The following is a 17,649-nucleotide window of genomic DNA, read 5'->3' on the forward strand; positions in this document are numbered from 1 at the left end:
AGAGATGTGGGGACATGAATCTGGGGGCAGAGATGGAGAGGACATGAATCTGGGGGCAGAGATGTGGAGACATGAATCTGGGGGCAGAGATGGAGGGACATGAATCTGGGGGCAAAGATGGAGGGGACATGAATCTGGGGGCAGAGATGGAGGGACATGAATCTGGGGGAAGAGATGGAGGGGACATGAATCTGGGGGCAGAGATGGGGGGACATGAATCTGAGGGCAGAGATGGAGGGACATGAATCTGGGGGCAGAGATGGGGGACATGAATCTGGGGGCAGAGATGGAGGGGGGACATGAATCTGGGGGCAGAGATGGAGGGGGGACATGAATCTTGGGGCAGAGATGGAGGGGGGACATGAATCTGGGGGCAGAGATGGGGGGGGACATGAATCTGAGGGGACATGAATCTGGGGGCAGAGATGGAGGGGACATGAAACTGGGGGCAGAGATGTGGGGACATGAATCTGGGGGCAGAGATGGAAGGGGGACATGAAACTGGGGGCAGATGAAGGGTGTATATGAAACTGGGGGAGAGATAGAGGGGGGACATATAATTTACGGGTGACTGTAGGAGGATTATACTGTGTGCGGGCACATGAAAAGTTAATGAGTGGGCGGAGTCAACACAAAAGTGGGCGGGGCTAAAGTTCCCGCGGCGCGCTTCGCACATTTTGTCCCTCTTTCAGTTCTTCAAAAGTTGGGAGGTATGTAGGAGTAGTATTATAGTAGTTATATTCTTGTACATAGGAGGTAGTATTATAGTAGTTATACTCTTGTACATAGGAGTAGTATTATAGTAGTTATATTCTTGTACATAGGAGGTAGTATTATAGTACTTATATTCTTGTACATAGGAGGTAGTATTATAGTAGTTATATTCTTGTACATAGGACTAGTATTATAGTATTTATATTCTTGTACATAGGAGTAGTATTATAGTAGTTATAATCTTGTACATAGGGAGTAGTATTATAGTAGTTATATTCTTGTACATAGGAGTAGTATTATAGTAGTTATAATCTTGTACATAGGGAGTAGTATTATAGTAGTTATATTCTTGTACATAGGAGCAGTATTATAGTAGTTATATTCTTGTACATAGGGGCAGTATTATAGTAGTTATATTCTTGTACATAGGAGCAGTATTATAGTAGTTATATTCTTGTACATACAGTTAGGGCCAGAAATATTTGGACAGTGACACAATTTTCGCGAGTTGGGCTCTGCATGCCACCACATTGGTTTTGAAATGAAACCTCTACAACAGAATTCAAGTGCAGATTGTAACGTTTAATTTGAAGGGTTGAACAAAAATATCTGATAGAAAATGTAGGAATTGTACACATTTCTTTACAAACACTCCACATTTTAGGAGCTCAAAAGTAATTGGACAAATAAACATAACCCAAACAAAATATTTTTTTTTTCAATATTTTGTTGTGAATCCTTTGGAGGCAATCACTGCCTTAAGTCTGGAACCCATGGACAAATGGACCAAATGGACAGCGATTTTTAATTCACATTGTCTGGTGTCTTTGTCTTCACTATGTTTGTTTGTTCTTAAATGTGTACCCCAGCCAAGGGTGACAAAAGAAAAAAAGGAAAAAGTTTTAAACAGATGAAATAAAAAGTTTTTTTTACCGCTAAAGAGTTGCTGACCCGTCAATCAAACTTCGGTTTGAGTGGATTGAAAACTTAGTTATATTCTTGTACATAGGAGTAGTATTATAGTAGATATATTATTGTACATAGTAACAGTATTATAGAAGTTATATTCTTGTACATAGGAGTAGTATTATAGTAGTTATATTCTTGTATATAGGGGGCAGTATTATAGTAGTTATATTCTTGTACATAGGAGCAGTATTATAGTAGTTATATTCTTGTACATAGGAGCAGTATTATAGTAGTTATATTCTTGTACATAGGAGTAGTATTATAGTAGTTATATTCTTGTACATACGAGGTAGTATTATAGTAGTTATATTCTTGTACATAGGGGGCAGTATTATAGTAGTTATATTCTTGTATATAGGGGGCAGCATTATAGTAGTTATATTCTTGTACATAGGAGCAGTATTATAGTAGTTATATTCTTGTACATAGGAGTAGTATTATAGTAGTTATATTCTTGTACATAGGGGGCAGTATTATAGTAGTTATATTCTTGTACATAGGAGTAGTATTATAGTAGTTATATTCTTGTACATAGGAGTAGTATTATAGTAGTTATATTCTTGTACATAGGAGTAGTATTATAGTAGTTATATTCTTGTACATAGGGGGCAGTATTATAGTAGTTATATTCTTGTACATAGGAGTAGTATTATAGTAGCTATATTCTTGTACATAGGAGTAGTATTATAGTAGTTATATTCTTGTACATAGGAGTAGTATTATAGTAGTTATATTCTTGTACATAGGAGTAGTATTATAGTAGTTATATTCTAGTACATAGGAGCAGTATTATAGTAGTTATATTGTACATAGGAGTAGTATTATAGTAGTTATATTCTTGTACATAGGAGCAGTATTATAGTAGTTATATTCTTGTACATAGGAGTAGTATTATAGTAGTTATATTCTTGTACATAGGAGTAGTATTATAGTAGTTATATTCTTGTACATAGGAGCAGTATTATAGTAGTTATATTCTTGTACATAGGAGTAGTATTATAGTAGTTATATTCTTGTACATAGGGGGCAGTATTATAGTAGTTATATTCTTGTACATAGGAGTAGTATTATAGTAGTTATATTCTTGTACATAGGAGCAGTATTATAGTAGTTATATTCTTGTACATACGAGGTAGTATTATAGTAGTTATATTCTTGTACATAGGGGGCAGTATTATAGTAGTTATATTCTTGTATATAGGGGGCAGTATTATAGTAGTTATATTCTTGTACATAGGAGCAGTATTATAGTAGTTATATTCTTGTACATAGGAGTAGTATTATAGTAGTTATATTCTTGTACATAGGGGGCAGTATTATAGTAGTTATATTCTTGTACATAGGAGTAGTATTATAGTAGTTATATTCTTGTACATAGGAGTAGTATTATAGTAGTTATATTTTTGTACATAGGAGTAGTATTATAGTAGTTATATTCTTGTACATAGGGGGCAGTATTATAGTAGTTATATTCTTGTACATAGGAGTAGTATTATAGTAGCTATATTCTTGTACATAGGAGTAGTATTATAGTAGTTATATTCTTGTACATAGGAGTAGTATTATAGTAGTTATATTCTTGTACATAGGGGGCAGTATTATAGTAGTTATATTCTTGTACATAGGAGTAGTATTATAGTAGTTATATTCTAGTACATAGGAGCAGTATTATAGTAGTTATATTGTACATAGGAGTAGTATTATAGTAGTTATATTCTTGTACATAGGAGCAGTATTATAGTAGTTATATTCTTGTACATAGGAGTAGTATTATAGTAGTTATATTCTTGTACATAGGAGTAGTATTATAGTAGCTATATTCTTGTACATAGGAGTAGTATTATAGTAGTTATATTCTTGTACATAGGAGTAGTATTATAGTAGTTATATTCTTGTACATAGGGGGCAGTATTATAGTAGTTATATTCTTGTACATAGGAGTAGTATTATAGTAGTTATATTCTAGTACATAGGAGCAGTATTATAGTAGTTATATTGTACATAGGAGTAGTATTATAGTAGTTATATTCTTGTACATAGGAGCAGTATTATAGTAGTTATATTCTTGTACATAGGAGTAGTATTATAGTAGTTATATTCTTGTACATAGGAGTAGTATTATAGTAGTTATATTCTTGTACATAGGAGTAGTATTATAGTAGTTATATTCTTGTACATAGGAGCAGTATTATAGTAGTTATATTCTTGTACATAGGAGTAGTATTATAGTAGTTATATTCTTGTACATAGGGGGCAGTATTATAGTAGTTATATTCTTGTACATAGGAGTAGTATTATAGTAGTTATATTCTTGTACATAGGAGCAGTATTATAGTAGTTATATTCTTGTACATACGAGGTAGTATTATAGTAGTTATATTCTTGTACATAGGGGGCAGTATTATAGTAGTTATATTCTTGTATATAGGGGGCAGTATTATAGTAGTTATATTCTTGTACATAGGAGCAGTATTATAGTAGTTATATTCTTGTACATAGGAGTAGTATTATAGTAGTTATATTCTTGTACATAGGGGGCAGTATTATAGTAGTTATATTCTTGTACATAGGAGTAGTATTATAGTAGTTATATTCTTGTACATAGGAGTAGTATTATAGTAGTTATATTCTTGTACATAGGAGTAGTATTATAGTAGTTATATTCTTGTACATAGGGGGCAGTATTATAGTAGTTATATTCTTGTACATAGGAGTAGTATTATAGTAGCTATATTCTTGTACATAGGAGTAGTATTATAGTAGTTATATTCTTGTACATAGGAGTAGTATTATAGTAGTTATATTCTTGTACATAGGGGGCAGTATTATAGTAGTTATATTCTTGTACATAGGAGTAGTATTATAGTAGTTATATTCTAGTACATAGGAGCAGTATTATAGTAGTTATATTGTACATAGGAGTAGTATTATAGTAGTTATATTCTTGTACATAGGAGCAGTATTATAGTAGTTATATTCTTGTACATAGGAGTAGTATTATAGTAGTTATATTCTTGTACATAGGAGTAGTATTATAGTAGTTATATTCTTGTACATAGGAGCAGTATTATAGTAGTTATATTCTTGTACATAGGAGTAGTATTATAGTAGTTATATTCTTGTACATAGGGGGCAGTATTATAGTAGTTATATTCTTGTACATAGGAGTAGTATTATAGTAGTTATATTCTTGTACATAGGAGCAGTATTATAGTAGTTATATTCTTGTACATAGGGGGCAGTATTATAGTAGTTATATTCTTGTACATAGGAGCAGTATTATAGTAGTTATATTCTTGTACCTAGGAGGTAGTATTATAGTAGTTATATTCTTGTATATAGGGGGTAGTATTGTAGTAGTTATATTCTTGTATATAGGGGGCAGTATTATAGTAGTTATATTCTTGTATATAGGGGGCAGTATTATAGTAGTTATATTCTTGTACATAGGAGAAGTATTATAGTAGTTATATTCTTGTACATAGGAGGTAGTATTATAGTAGTTATATTCTTGTATATAGGAGTAGTATTATAGTAGTTATATCCTTGTACATAGGTGTAGTATTATAGTAGTTATATTCTTGTACATAGGAGTAGTATTATAGTAGTTATATTCTTGTAAATAGGGGGCAGTATTATAGTAGTTATATTCTGGTATATGGGGTCAGTATTATCCTTACTTACAGGCAGTATAGTCTTGTTGTCTCTGTCTTTATATATTTCTCTCCTCTTCCCTCCTCTCACCGTGGTGTGTTATTGCGGCCTCCGCTCTGCGCTCACTATTATGGTGATGTAGTGCTAACTTGTCTTCGCAGCTTTTATCAGCACTCAGGTTGATGTGTGTACGCGGCTCAGTAATGTTCTTCTGTAGATACAACATTAGAGGTTGTTTTCTCATCTTACAGAAGTATTTCAATATGAAGCTCTTTCCTCAGCTCCTCTGACATCCTCCACCGCTATCAGGTGAATAAATCCGGAGTTTATTTCTCATACATTATATTGATGGGTCTGTAAAGTGATTTTTGATAGATCCTCCTTTCACCCCCATGTACACTGATGGGGCATTTTATGATGTCTGGTATTTCCCACACTTGATACCTATAATACAGGAGTCCTCATAGAGAATATTAGCCATAGAGCAGGATCTAATGTGAATCCCCTTTATGAAGAAGTCATTATTAGCTTCCATATTGTATTTCTGTGCAGAGTGAGAATACAGCAATCAGAGCTCCACCTAGTGGTGACTGCATGCACTGAGGAATCTGGAGGTCTGAGTCAGCAGAAGGAGAGGCCGACTGTAGGACAGGGGAATACAATCTATTACTATCTGTTATCAGCCATGTCAGGAGAGGCCGACTGTAGGACAGGAGAATACAATCTATTACTATCTGTTATCAGCCATGTCAGGAGAGGCCGACTGTAGGACAGGGGAATACAATCTATTACTATCTGTTATCAGCTATGTCAGGAGAGGCCGACTGTAGGACAGGGGAATACAATCTATTACTATCTGTTATCAGCCATGTCAGGAGGGGCCGACTGTAGGACAGGGGAATACAATCTATTACTATCTGTTATCAGCCATGTCAGGAGAGGCTGACTGTAGGACAGGGGAATACAATCTATTACTTAGCCGACGTCAGTTGTTTCTTGGTGTATGGGGGTAGGGAGCACCTCTAGTCGTATGGACATATGTTTTTAATGGATAAATAAAGATTTCCTATTTTATTCTACGTGGATGCTGGATTCAAACAGTTTTTGAATACAATCTATTACTATCTGTTATCGGCCCGACTGTAGGACCATTGAATACATTCTGTTGCTCCCTGTTATCAGGCAGTGATAAGTGAGATATAATCTATTCCCCTCTTCGCCCCCATGGTCACTACTATACATGATATCTCCATGCAGAGATTCCTCTATATATATATGTGACTGATTTCGGCCGCTCCTCTGATATTACACTCCGCCACTATTATAAGCTGTAGATTTCTGATTTCCGCATCCCCTTAAATCTCTGTCCTTTAGTAATTCGCATATATCAGTGTCGCTGTCTACAGAGGATATGAAGTGTGCCGTGAGATTTCCATAAGACGTCTGCGGCGGTTCGCGAGGATTACGTCCATTTCATCAGAAAACATTAGGTGAGGAGGGCATTTAATAAAACTGAGACAACCGGGGACAGCACCTTTAATATCGAGCCGCTGCCGATCGTCTCCCTACATCCTGCCCTACAGCCGCTCCCTCCCCACCTGCCTATATTATAACATTAACCCTTTCCTGGAGCTTTCAGCATTGGTATCCCCTCCTCCGATCTTGCTGCCACCCCTGGCACTGAATTGGTTAATTCTCGGTGGGGTGATATCAGTCTTTAGATATTTTTCTTTCCTTTTCTTGTGTAAAATCTCCTGCCAGGTGTAAGGTGGCATTAAATCTTCGGGGGTAATGGTCTGTGGCGGGAACTAAGGAAATAAATATCCTGACATAGATGTATAAGGGATTCGTGTTCTGATCGGCCGCCGGCCAAATACAACAGGGTGCGCAGTATACAGCCATATATGTATCATACAGGGGTCCCCGGGCCTTATGGCAGATGTAGGCTCAGGCTGGATCCACATGGGTGTGAGATTTCTGTGGTTTAATAGCACCATCATATTCCAGAGCGCTGTACACAGGTTGTGCTCACTGAGTCACTGGGGCAATTCCAAATTAATTCATGGAAACCTGAGGCGTTCACACTGCACAGATTGTGCCCTTGTAGGTTTCAATCCAGACTCCCTGAACTAACGTCTGAGCCACACTTTTAACCACTGAGCCATCATACTAACCACTAACCCACCTGGCTATCCACTGTCCTATTTTACTAACCACTGAACCACCCTACTATTGACTGAGCTACCATACTTACCAGTGAGCCATCCTGCTAATTATTGAGCCACCATACTAACCACTAAGCCTCTGTACTAACTACTGAGATACTACTGTAACCACTAACCTATCCTGCTAACCACTGAGTCACCTTACTAACCACTAAGCCACCTGGCTACCCACCGTCCTACTGTACTAACTACTGAGCCATCCTGCTAACCATTGAGCTATTGTACTAACCACTAAGCCACCTGGCTACACAGTATCTTACTGTATTAACCACTGAACCACCCTACTATCCACTGAGCTACAGTTTAAACCACTGAGTGAACCTGCTAACTATTGAGCTACCTTACTAATCGCTAAACCACTCTGCTAACTACTGAGCTGCTTTTCTAATCACTAAGCCATCTTGCTAACCACTGAGCTACTGTACTAACCATTTAGCCACATTTTTAACCACTGAGCCACCATACTAACCACTGTGCCATTGTACTAACCACTGTGCCACCCTGCTATCCACTGAGCCACTCTTCTAACCACTAAGTCACCCTGCTAACTACTCAGCCACCATATTACCTTTTGTGCCGCTCTGCTAACCACTGAGCCACCCTCCCAACCACCATACGGTGTTTGTGGGGTTTGCGGACCTGCAGTCTCACTTACCCATCCCCTCTCCTGATCCCAGCCGCATCCGCTTCCCGTGGGCAGGAGCGGGGATTGGTAAATAAATAGGCCTTGTTACCTGATGGGGTTACTCCAGCAGGTAACAGCCTATTAAAAAATAAATATAGACATCAGGAGCCCGCCGGGCCCCCTAATGTCCCTGGCCCTGGGACAGCCGCTACCGCTGCTACCCCTGTAGTTACTCCCCTGATTGAAGGGTTCACTTACTTTATCTCCCTGCACTGTAGGTGTTATTTGCTGTGCTCATTGATGGACATGATGGGCACCACAGTCAGTTATCAGATTAGATACATTGTATCCATTAGATACAGTCAGATCACATGGTATCAGTCGTCGGCAGAATTCCACGGGGTTCACTTACTTTACCTTTACGTATTTTTTTATTTTAGCACTTTGAATATTATTTGTCATAGATTTTTCTACTTTTATTAGATCTCGATATAGTTTGCGCCGGGATCTGCGTCCGCTCTTTGCACTTTATGCAGATGAGGAGGCGGCGACCTGGATCTAAATAGAATGAATGTGCGGCTTCCACCTTAAATAAATGGAAGTATCAATGGAGCTTGAACAATTTTGGCGGCTTCTGCAGCTTCTCCGTCATCATCAGCCGCTCCCTAATGAGACTTCACCTCAAATCTGCAGCTGCACTTTTTTTTTATCTGAATGTTTTTCTCCATTCACATCCCAAGCAACATCCAGAATTCTAGTAATATACGGCCTGCTCTCTGGTTGTGGGTGCAGCTTTGGATGTGACTGGAGTAGAGAATCTGTACTAGGACATTAGGCAGACTTTGAGCAATGTCTTTGGTACTTTCCTCCACGGCTGATGTCCAGGTCTGCGGTCTGCGGAGTACGCCGAGTCACTGATAAAGCGGCCGCTCCGTTACGACTTGATCTCCACCGGCATAATGAAATTAAATTTGCGCTAGTCAGTAATTAGCTTGCCGGGTCTTTGTGCCGCATGCTAATTAGCTTACCTCCCATTGGACAATTAGTCGTCTCTGGAGCCGCCACTTACAGATCGGCCGCATTTAGCTTTAAAAGACGTCGCAAATTGTTATTTTCGGCTGGCAACATTGTTCTGTGTGCAGCGAGAATAATTACTCCGACAAAACAGAGCAAATCCGCAGAATCCCCCCCCCCCCCCCGAGCCGGCCGGACTCCCCGGGGAGAGCAGGATTATCAGGACTTTATACAAGTCATAATTACTATATTTCCTCACTTCTATCTGCTTCTGGGAGAGCTGGGTGATGGCCGACGTGGTCTGTAGTGTCACAGATCGAAGGCAATGATGTATTCAGGACGCTAGGAAAGCTGGGTGAGAGCTGCGGCCTTATTAGTGGTCACCCAGCTTTTCTGGGTACAGATATAACCTTAAACCATCTCTGGCTCATTCACACTCCCCGGAGAATTCTGGGTAATCAGATAGATTTTGCCTTGCTGACTGTTCCAAATTCCGCCTGATAATTAGATTGCGGGCAGCGCCCCCCTCCCCTGTATCCAGTTATCCCGCCAGCGCCGGTCCAGAGTAATATCTCCAGGAATATAAGGACCCCGGGGATGATACAATTATACGCACATTACGCCGCACAATTGGCTTTTGGCGGCCATTTATCTGACAGATAATATATTTATTTATTTCTTGGGTAAAGGAGGGGGGCTGGGACTGTTCGGGGGTCTCTAGGGAGCCGCATGCTACCTTGACATCTCAATTTTTGGAACATTAACCTTCGCCGTGCCACAGTGGGTCATAGATTAAGGCGCAGCCCCTCATATTAATCTGGTTGGGATTTGGCACCATTAATTCAGTCTGCAGCAACTTGGCTGTAAAACCACCCACCACACCACAGCACCCCCCCCCACCCCCCCACTACACCCCTTCCACTACACACCAGGAGCCCCCTCCCACCGCATCCCCACACACCACCACAACAATTCCCCGGGGAAGAAATATCTCATAGGAATGAGCTGGGAGCTGCGGACATTGCCTTGAGATAAGAGATATTGGGTAATATACAATGAGTGACCCCCAGGCAAAGGGCAGAACCCCAAATACTGGCATCAGGGCCCCAATTTATTAATCAATATAAGAGAACACCCCCTAATGATACACCTTAGTATTAGATTGTCTAGACTGGATACAAATGTGACAAACTCTCAGCTGTGTGAGCAGGACAAGGTCACTGAGGGGAGCAGTATTACTATTAGGGGCACTATTGGGGTACACTTGGGGAGCAGTATTACTATTAGGGACACTATTGGGGTACACTTGGGGAGCAGTATTACTATTAGGGACACTATTACTATTGGGGTACCCTGGGGGAGCAGTATTACTATTAGGGGCACAATGGGGTACCCTGGGGGAGCAGTATTTACTATTAGGGGCACAATGGGGTACCCTGGGGGAGCAGTATTACTATTAGGGACACTATTACTATTGGGGTACACTGGGGGAGCAGTATTACTATTAGGGGCACTATTACTATTGGGGTACACTAGGGGAACAGTATTACTATTGGGGGCACTATTAATGGGGTACAATGGGGGAACAGTATTACTATTAGGGGCACTATTAATGGGGTACAATGGGGGAACAGTATTACTATTAGGGGCACTATTAATGGGGTACAATGGGGGAGCAGTATTACTATTAGGGGCACTATTAATGGGTTACAATGGGGTAGCAGTATTACTATTAGGGGCACTATTACTAATGGGGTACACTGGGAGAGCGGTGTTATTATTAGGGGCACAATTACTAATGGGGTACACTGGGGGAGCAGTATAACTATTAGGGGCACAATTACTAATGAGGTACACTGGGGTAGCAGTATTACTATTAGGGCACTATTAATGGGGTACACTGGGGGAGCAGTATTACTATTAGAGGCACAATGGGGTACACTGGGGGAGCAGTATTATTATTAGGGACACTATTAATGGGGTACACTGGGGGAGCAGTATTACTATTAGGGGCACTATTATTGGGGTACACTGGGGTAGCAGAATTACTATTAGGGACACTATTACTAATGGGGTACACTGGGGGAGCAGTATTACTATTAGGGGCACTATTATTGGGGTACACTGGGGGAGCAGTATTACTATTAGAGGCACAATGGGGTACACTGGGAGAGTGGTATTACTATTAGGGACATTATTACTAATGGGGTACACTGGGAGAGCGGTGTTATTATTGGGGGCACTATTAATGGGGTACACTGGGAGAGTGGTTATTTTTGGGGGCACTATTGAGAATTCAGTGCATTAGATTTGGGGCTCTACTATCCCCCCCCCCCCCCCCATGTGATGCCTGAAGTAAAATTCCTCATAATTAATGTCTGTGTAAGCTATAAGCCACACCTCCATTGTCTTGGACCGCCCATTCTAATCTGCATAAGGTCGTGCCCTGTATTCTGCGCCTGCTGGGCCTTGTAGTACCTGATTACACAACATCAGAGAAGAACAAGGCGCAGCAGGAAGGTAAATGTCAGCACTTGGAGGAATCTGCGGTGGCATTCGCGGCTCCTGCACAGTCACTCGGACGACTCTTTACCTTCCCTATAAGTTTGGCAGGGAGGTCAGGGCGCCATTACTTATGCACTGATCCACGGTAACCACCCCTCAGCCCTGAGATGGTATTCGCAGAGGTCTGCAGTGTGAGGTTACTCTGGGGTACAGGTGAGTGCGAGCTCTGCAGGCGAGGGCTGTCATCCCTCAGGCGCTGGGTTTGGCTTCTTTTGTGAGATTTCCCCGGCTGCCTGTACGATGCGGAGGACGCGGCCGATCCCAAGGGAAACATCAGGTTTTATTTCCATAGTAACAAAGGTATACAAGTCAGCGAGATCAATATTCAGCGGAGACTGCGAGAGAAGAAAGGGGGGGGGGGGGCACAGCAGGGTATCGCAGCTTAGATACCTGAACACACTGGAGCAAGATTGTTACAAGGTAACACCTGGGCACTGTGAGCCTATCAGGCGCAGTGGCGTAACTACCACCATAGCAGTGGTAGCAGCTGCCACAGGGCCCGGGACATTAGGGGCCCGGTGACAGCTGCTACCGCTGCTATCATTATGCTCGGAGGTCTTTTCGGACCCCCGAGTATAATGATCGGGGCCCCCTGTTGGTGGAATACTTTCCACCAACAGGGGGCCCCGAAGCTGCTGCAGGTCTGGCTCCTCTCAGCGATCCCAGGACGTTCCCCCTCTCTCCCCCCTCCCTTTCTCTGCTCTCCTCTGCCCACCAATGAGAGGAGGAGGCGGGGCTTATCCCTTCCGTCCTGCACAGAAGAGAAGAGGAAGAAGCTGCTCCAGGAAAATGAAACTGAAGCTACACAGGTACGTACTGGGGTTACTATACTTATTACTATCAGGCATTTGGGGGGATTACTTGTGTTTTAGTAACTCCATGTGCCTCATAGTAATAGCAGTTAACCCCATCATCTCCCTCACATTAACCCCTGTGTGCCTCACCATAAGAGTTACTGATATGTGAGACATATGGGGGTAATAGTAATGAAGATACTTTATTATTACCTCCATGTCTCTCACATATCAGTAACTCTTATGTGAGGTACACAAGGCTTAATGTGAGGGACATGATAGGGTTAACTGTTATTAATATGAGGCACATGGAGTTACTAAATTGTAATGCACAGGACCAGATTTTTTTTTATCCACAATTTGTCCTGGTATAGCGGTCAGCGGTGACAGTATTTAGTCCTGTAGGGGCCACTAAGGGACATAATACTGTGTGCAGGGGGCCACTATTGGGTATGATACTGTGTGCAGGGGCCACTAAGGGACATAATACTGTGTGCAGGGGCCACTAAGGGACATAATACTGTGTGCAGGGGCCACTATGGGACATAATAGAGCGCACAGGAATGCGTAGGAGGGACTCAGTCGAGATCTTTGGTGTTGGGGGGGCCCCATGTCAAAAGTTCGCCACGGGGCCCCGCCATTCCTAGTTACGCCACTGATCAGGCGTCATACTGTGTATCTAACAACTTCATGTTGGATACTGGCTGCTGATCTGCTGTATCTAAGCCTAGCAGACTGAACGCTTAGTTTCGGTCCTTGCTGCCCTGCCGCACTGATGTCTGGTTTTTTCACTTTTACAGCCTGACTCAAGCAAGATGGATTGTATAGAGCAGCTACCATCTGACAGCAGCTCATGGACAGCAGGAGTGGCTGTCACTTGATAGCAGAGGGAGCGGCTGTCACCTGGCGATAGAAGGAGCGGCTGTCACCTGGCGGTAGAAGGAGCGTCTGTCACCTGGCGGTAGAAGGAGCGTCTGTCACCTGGCGGTAGAAGGAGCGGCTGTCACCTGGCGGTAGAAGGAGCGGCTGTCACCTGGCGGTAGAAGGAGCGGCTGTCACCTGGCGATAGAAGGAGCGGCTGCCACCTGGTGGTAGAAGGAGCAGCTGTCACCTGGTGGTAGAAGGAGCAGATGTCACCTGGTGGCAAAAGGAGCGGCTGTCACCAGGCGATAGAAGGAGCGGCTGTCACCTGGCGGTAGAAAGAGCGGCTGTCACCTGGCGATAGAAGGAGCGGCTGTCACCTGGCGCTAGAAGAAGCGGCTGTCACCTGGCGGTAGAAGGAGCGGCTGTCACCTGGCGGTAGAAGGAGCGGCTGTCACCTGGCGGTAGAAGGAGCGGCTGTCACCTGGCGGTAGAAGGAGCAGCTGTCACCTGGCGGTAGAAGGAGCAGCTGTCACCTGGCGGTAGAAGGAGCAGCTGTCACCTGGTGGCAAAAGGAGCGGCTGTCACCAGGCGATAGAAGGAGCGGCTGTCACCTGGCGGTAGAAGGAGCGGCTGTCACCTGGCGATAGAAGGAGCGGCTGTCACCTGGCGGTAGAAGGAGCGGCTGTCACCTGGCGGTAGAAGGAGCGGCTGTCACCTGGCGATAGAAGGAGCGGCTGTCACCTGGCGGTAGAAGGAGCGGCTGTCACCTGGCGATAGAAGGAGCGGCTGTCACCTGGCGATAGAAGGAGCGGCTGTCACCTGGCGGTAGAAGGAGCGGCTGTCACCTGGCGGTAGAAGGAGCAGCTGTCACCTGGCGGTAGAAGGAGCAGCTGTCACCTGGTGGCAAAAGGAGCGGCTGTCACCAGGCGATAGAAGGAGCGGCTGTCACCTGGCGGTAGAAGGAGCGGCTGTCACCTGGCGATAGAAGGAGCGGCTGTCACCTGGCGGTAGAAGGAGCGGCTGTCACCTGGCGATAGAAGGAGCGGCTGTCACCTGGCGGTAGAAGGAGCGGCTGTCACCTGGCGATAGAAGGAGCGGCTGTCACCTGGCGATAGAAGGAGCGGCTGTCACCTGGCGGTAGAAGGAGCGGCTGTCACCTGGCGGTAGAAGGAGCAGCTGTCACCTGGCGGTAGAAGGAGCAGCTGTCACCTGGTGGCAAAAGGAGCGGCTGTCACCAGGCGATAGAAGGAGCGGCTGTCACCTGGCGGTAGAAGGAGCGGCTGTCACCTGGCGATAGAAGGAGCGGCTGTCACCTGGCGGTAGAAGGAGCGGCTGTCACCTGGCGATAGAAGGAGCGGCTGTCACCTGGCGGTAGAAGGAGCGGCTGTCACCTGGCGATAGAAGGAGCGGCTGTCACCTGGCGATAGAAGGAGCGGCTGTCACCTGGCGGTAGAAGGAGCGGCTGTCACCTGGCGGTAGAAGGAGCAGCTGTCACCTGGCGGTAGAAGGAGCAGCTGTCACCTGGCGGTAGAAGGAGCGGCTGTCACCTGGCAGTAGAAGGAGCGGCTGTCACCTGGCAGTAGAAGGAGCGGCTGTCACCTGGCAGTAGAAGGAGCGGCTTTCACCTGGCAGTAGAAGGAGCGGCTTTCACCGCTAGGAGTGACTGTCATGTGTTAGCCGCTCCCTACTGTTGGATCAGCAGCAGTATTATGTGAGACACTTTAGACATGGCGTCTGCTTTGCTGCGGTCTATTACAGGATCTCAACTACGGTGTAAATGTCCCTAAAGAATTACAACTGTGAGCCAGAGGGAATAAAAGTGCAGCTTTGGATGTGACTGGAGGATGAGGTCTGTTGGAACCTGAGGTCAGTACTATAAAAGTAATTACTAAGTTACTAAAGCAGCAGAGGAAAGAGCATTACATGGATGTCAGAGGAAGAGCTGACAAATCCGGGGCCCGGGGCGGCTGCAGGGGGGCCCCTATTTATAGACAACAAAGAGAACTAAAGGAAAGATTCCCAGGGACAAAGACAGAGCATGAAAGTGAGACAGACAGGCCGTCCGCAGCCCAGAGCGCAACGCCCCCTGCAATGGAACCCTATAAATATACATGGCCACATAATGTCATTACCGGGGTCAGAGGTCACCACATCAAAGCCAAGCGAAGGCGGCAGCCGCGAGAATTATTCACGAGACGCCGGGCGAAGGGCGAAATAAAAAATGCAGGAAGAAATGTTGTGTCCCCAATAATAGAGGACACTGAGTGCTGTATCACTCATAAGCTTAGATACAGCAGATTGGCAGACAGTGCTAAAATGATGCACAGACAAGGTAAGCTTAGATACAGTGGGACAGCATACAGTATCACACAGGATAGGATTAGATACACAGCTCAGTATACAGTATCACACAGGATAGGATTAGATACACAGCTCAGTAGTATCAAACAGAATAGGATTAGATACACAGCTAAGCAGACAGTATCACACAGGATAGGATTAGATACAGCTCAGTATACAGTATCACACAGGATAGGATTAGATACACAACTCAGCAATCAGTATCACACAGGATAGGATTAGATACACAGCTCAGGAGTATCAAACAGAATAGGATTAGATACACAGCTAAGCAGACAGTATCACACAGGATAGAATTAGATACACAGCTCAGCAGACAGTATCAGACAGGATAGGATTAGATACACAGCTCAGTATACAGTATCACACAGGATAGGATTAGATACACAGCTCAGCAGACAGTATCACACAGGATAGGATTAGATACACAGCTCAGTATACAGTATCACACAGGATAGGATTAGATACACAGCTCAGTACAGTATCACACAGGATAGGATTAGATACACAGCTCAGCAGACAGTATCACACAGGATAGGATTAGATACACAGCTCAGTACAGTATCACACAGGATAGGATTAGATACAGATTAGAGGCAGAAACAAGGGGTTCAGAGATGATCGGGGGTGTGCGTCGGGAAGAGACGGCCCCTGAGCAACATGCATGAAGTCCCTCCCATAATGCTGTTAACCCATGATTGGCCGTAACGTACTGTAATCTTCTCAGCTGCCCCTGCACATCGTACACTGACATCCCCTCCCCCGCTCTCCAGTATTTTGCATGTGTAGGACACAGTGAAGTAGTCAGAGTGTCTCAGTGTTTGGGTGCACAGACTGGTATGAGCGGGGCCCCCATCGTCCTATAATATCAGATAATGATCCTTGCACATTTTGCAGCTCCTCACTTTACAGCCCCTTTCCTTGTGATGTTTCCAAACTTCGTTGATTCCCCTGTAAAGCGGGGGGTGATTAGAGCGCGCAGGTAGCCAGACGACAGTCAGGAGGAGACGTGACAAAGAATAAAACCGCCAGATAAAAATAAACCAAAGCCAACGCGTTTCGCCTTCCCGGCGCTCCCACCCCGCTATACGGCTGCCAGCAGAACAGACTTTTTTGCATTCTGGGCTTTTACCGGCAGCAAAGCTTAAAGGTCTCAGATCTTTCCACGCGAGCGCCGCTCATTATTCATACAATTAGCATGTGCCGAGCGTGCCGGGACCATAGAGAAACAATCAGCGCACAGGAGATTAACCCCTGCCTGCCCGCCACCGCCAACTAATGAGCCACTAACAAGGCTTCAGGGGGTCTAGGCCGGGGGTCACAAGGGGCGTCTTATAAGACATGGCGGTAATAAAACTGACAATAGGTCGCTGATTTGTCATTTTTTAAAGGAGAACTCCAAAGTAATCCACAGGCCTGAGGGGGCGGAGTCAACACATTCATAAGAGTCACCAATTACAGTCCAGCTTTCATATTTCCACAGCAGGTGTAGTAATAGAGGCCGCACTGTGATTGGTGGATGTGGGATCAGATCCGGACCCCACAAGCATGTTGTGCTGAATGGCTGACACGACTGCGACTGCCCGAGGGGGGGGGGGGGGGGGTTCTCGTCATAGAGTTATTGCAGAACTGTTTCCACCTTTGATTATGTAATCCCCCTGGGCCCTGATGATGTCATAGAACCTGCTGGCTGTGGGGGGCGCCATCCCCTCTCCCTGCGCCCTCTGCAGAGCTCCGTGGTTGGGAATTCAGCAGAACAATAAAACCGTGTAAAGGGGAGAGATGAATTTTACATGACGTGGCGCAGTCTGTAGGCTCTGTGGCGGTAATAGAAATATATTAGCGGTGCGGCTGCTGATCCCAG

The sequence above is a fragment of the Leptodactylus fuscus genome, chromosome 11 (genome assembly GCF_031893055.1).
Source record: "Leptodactylus fuscus isolate aLepFus1 chromosome 11, aLepFus1.hap2, whole genome shotgun sequence".
NCBI lineage: Eukaryota > Metazoa > Chordata > Amphibia > Anura > Leptodactylidae > Leptodactylus > Leptodactylus fuscus.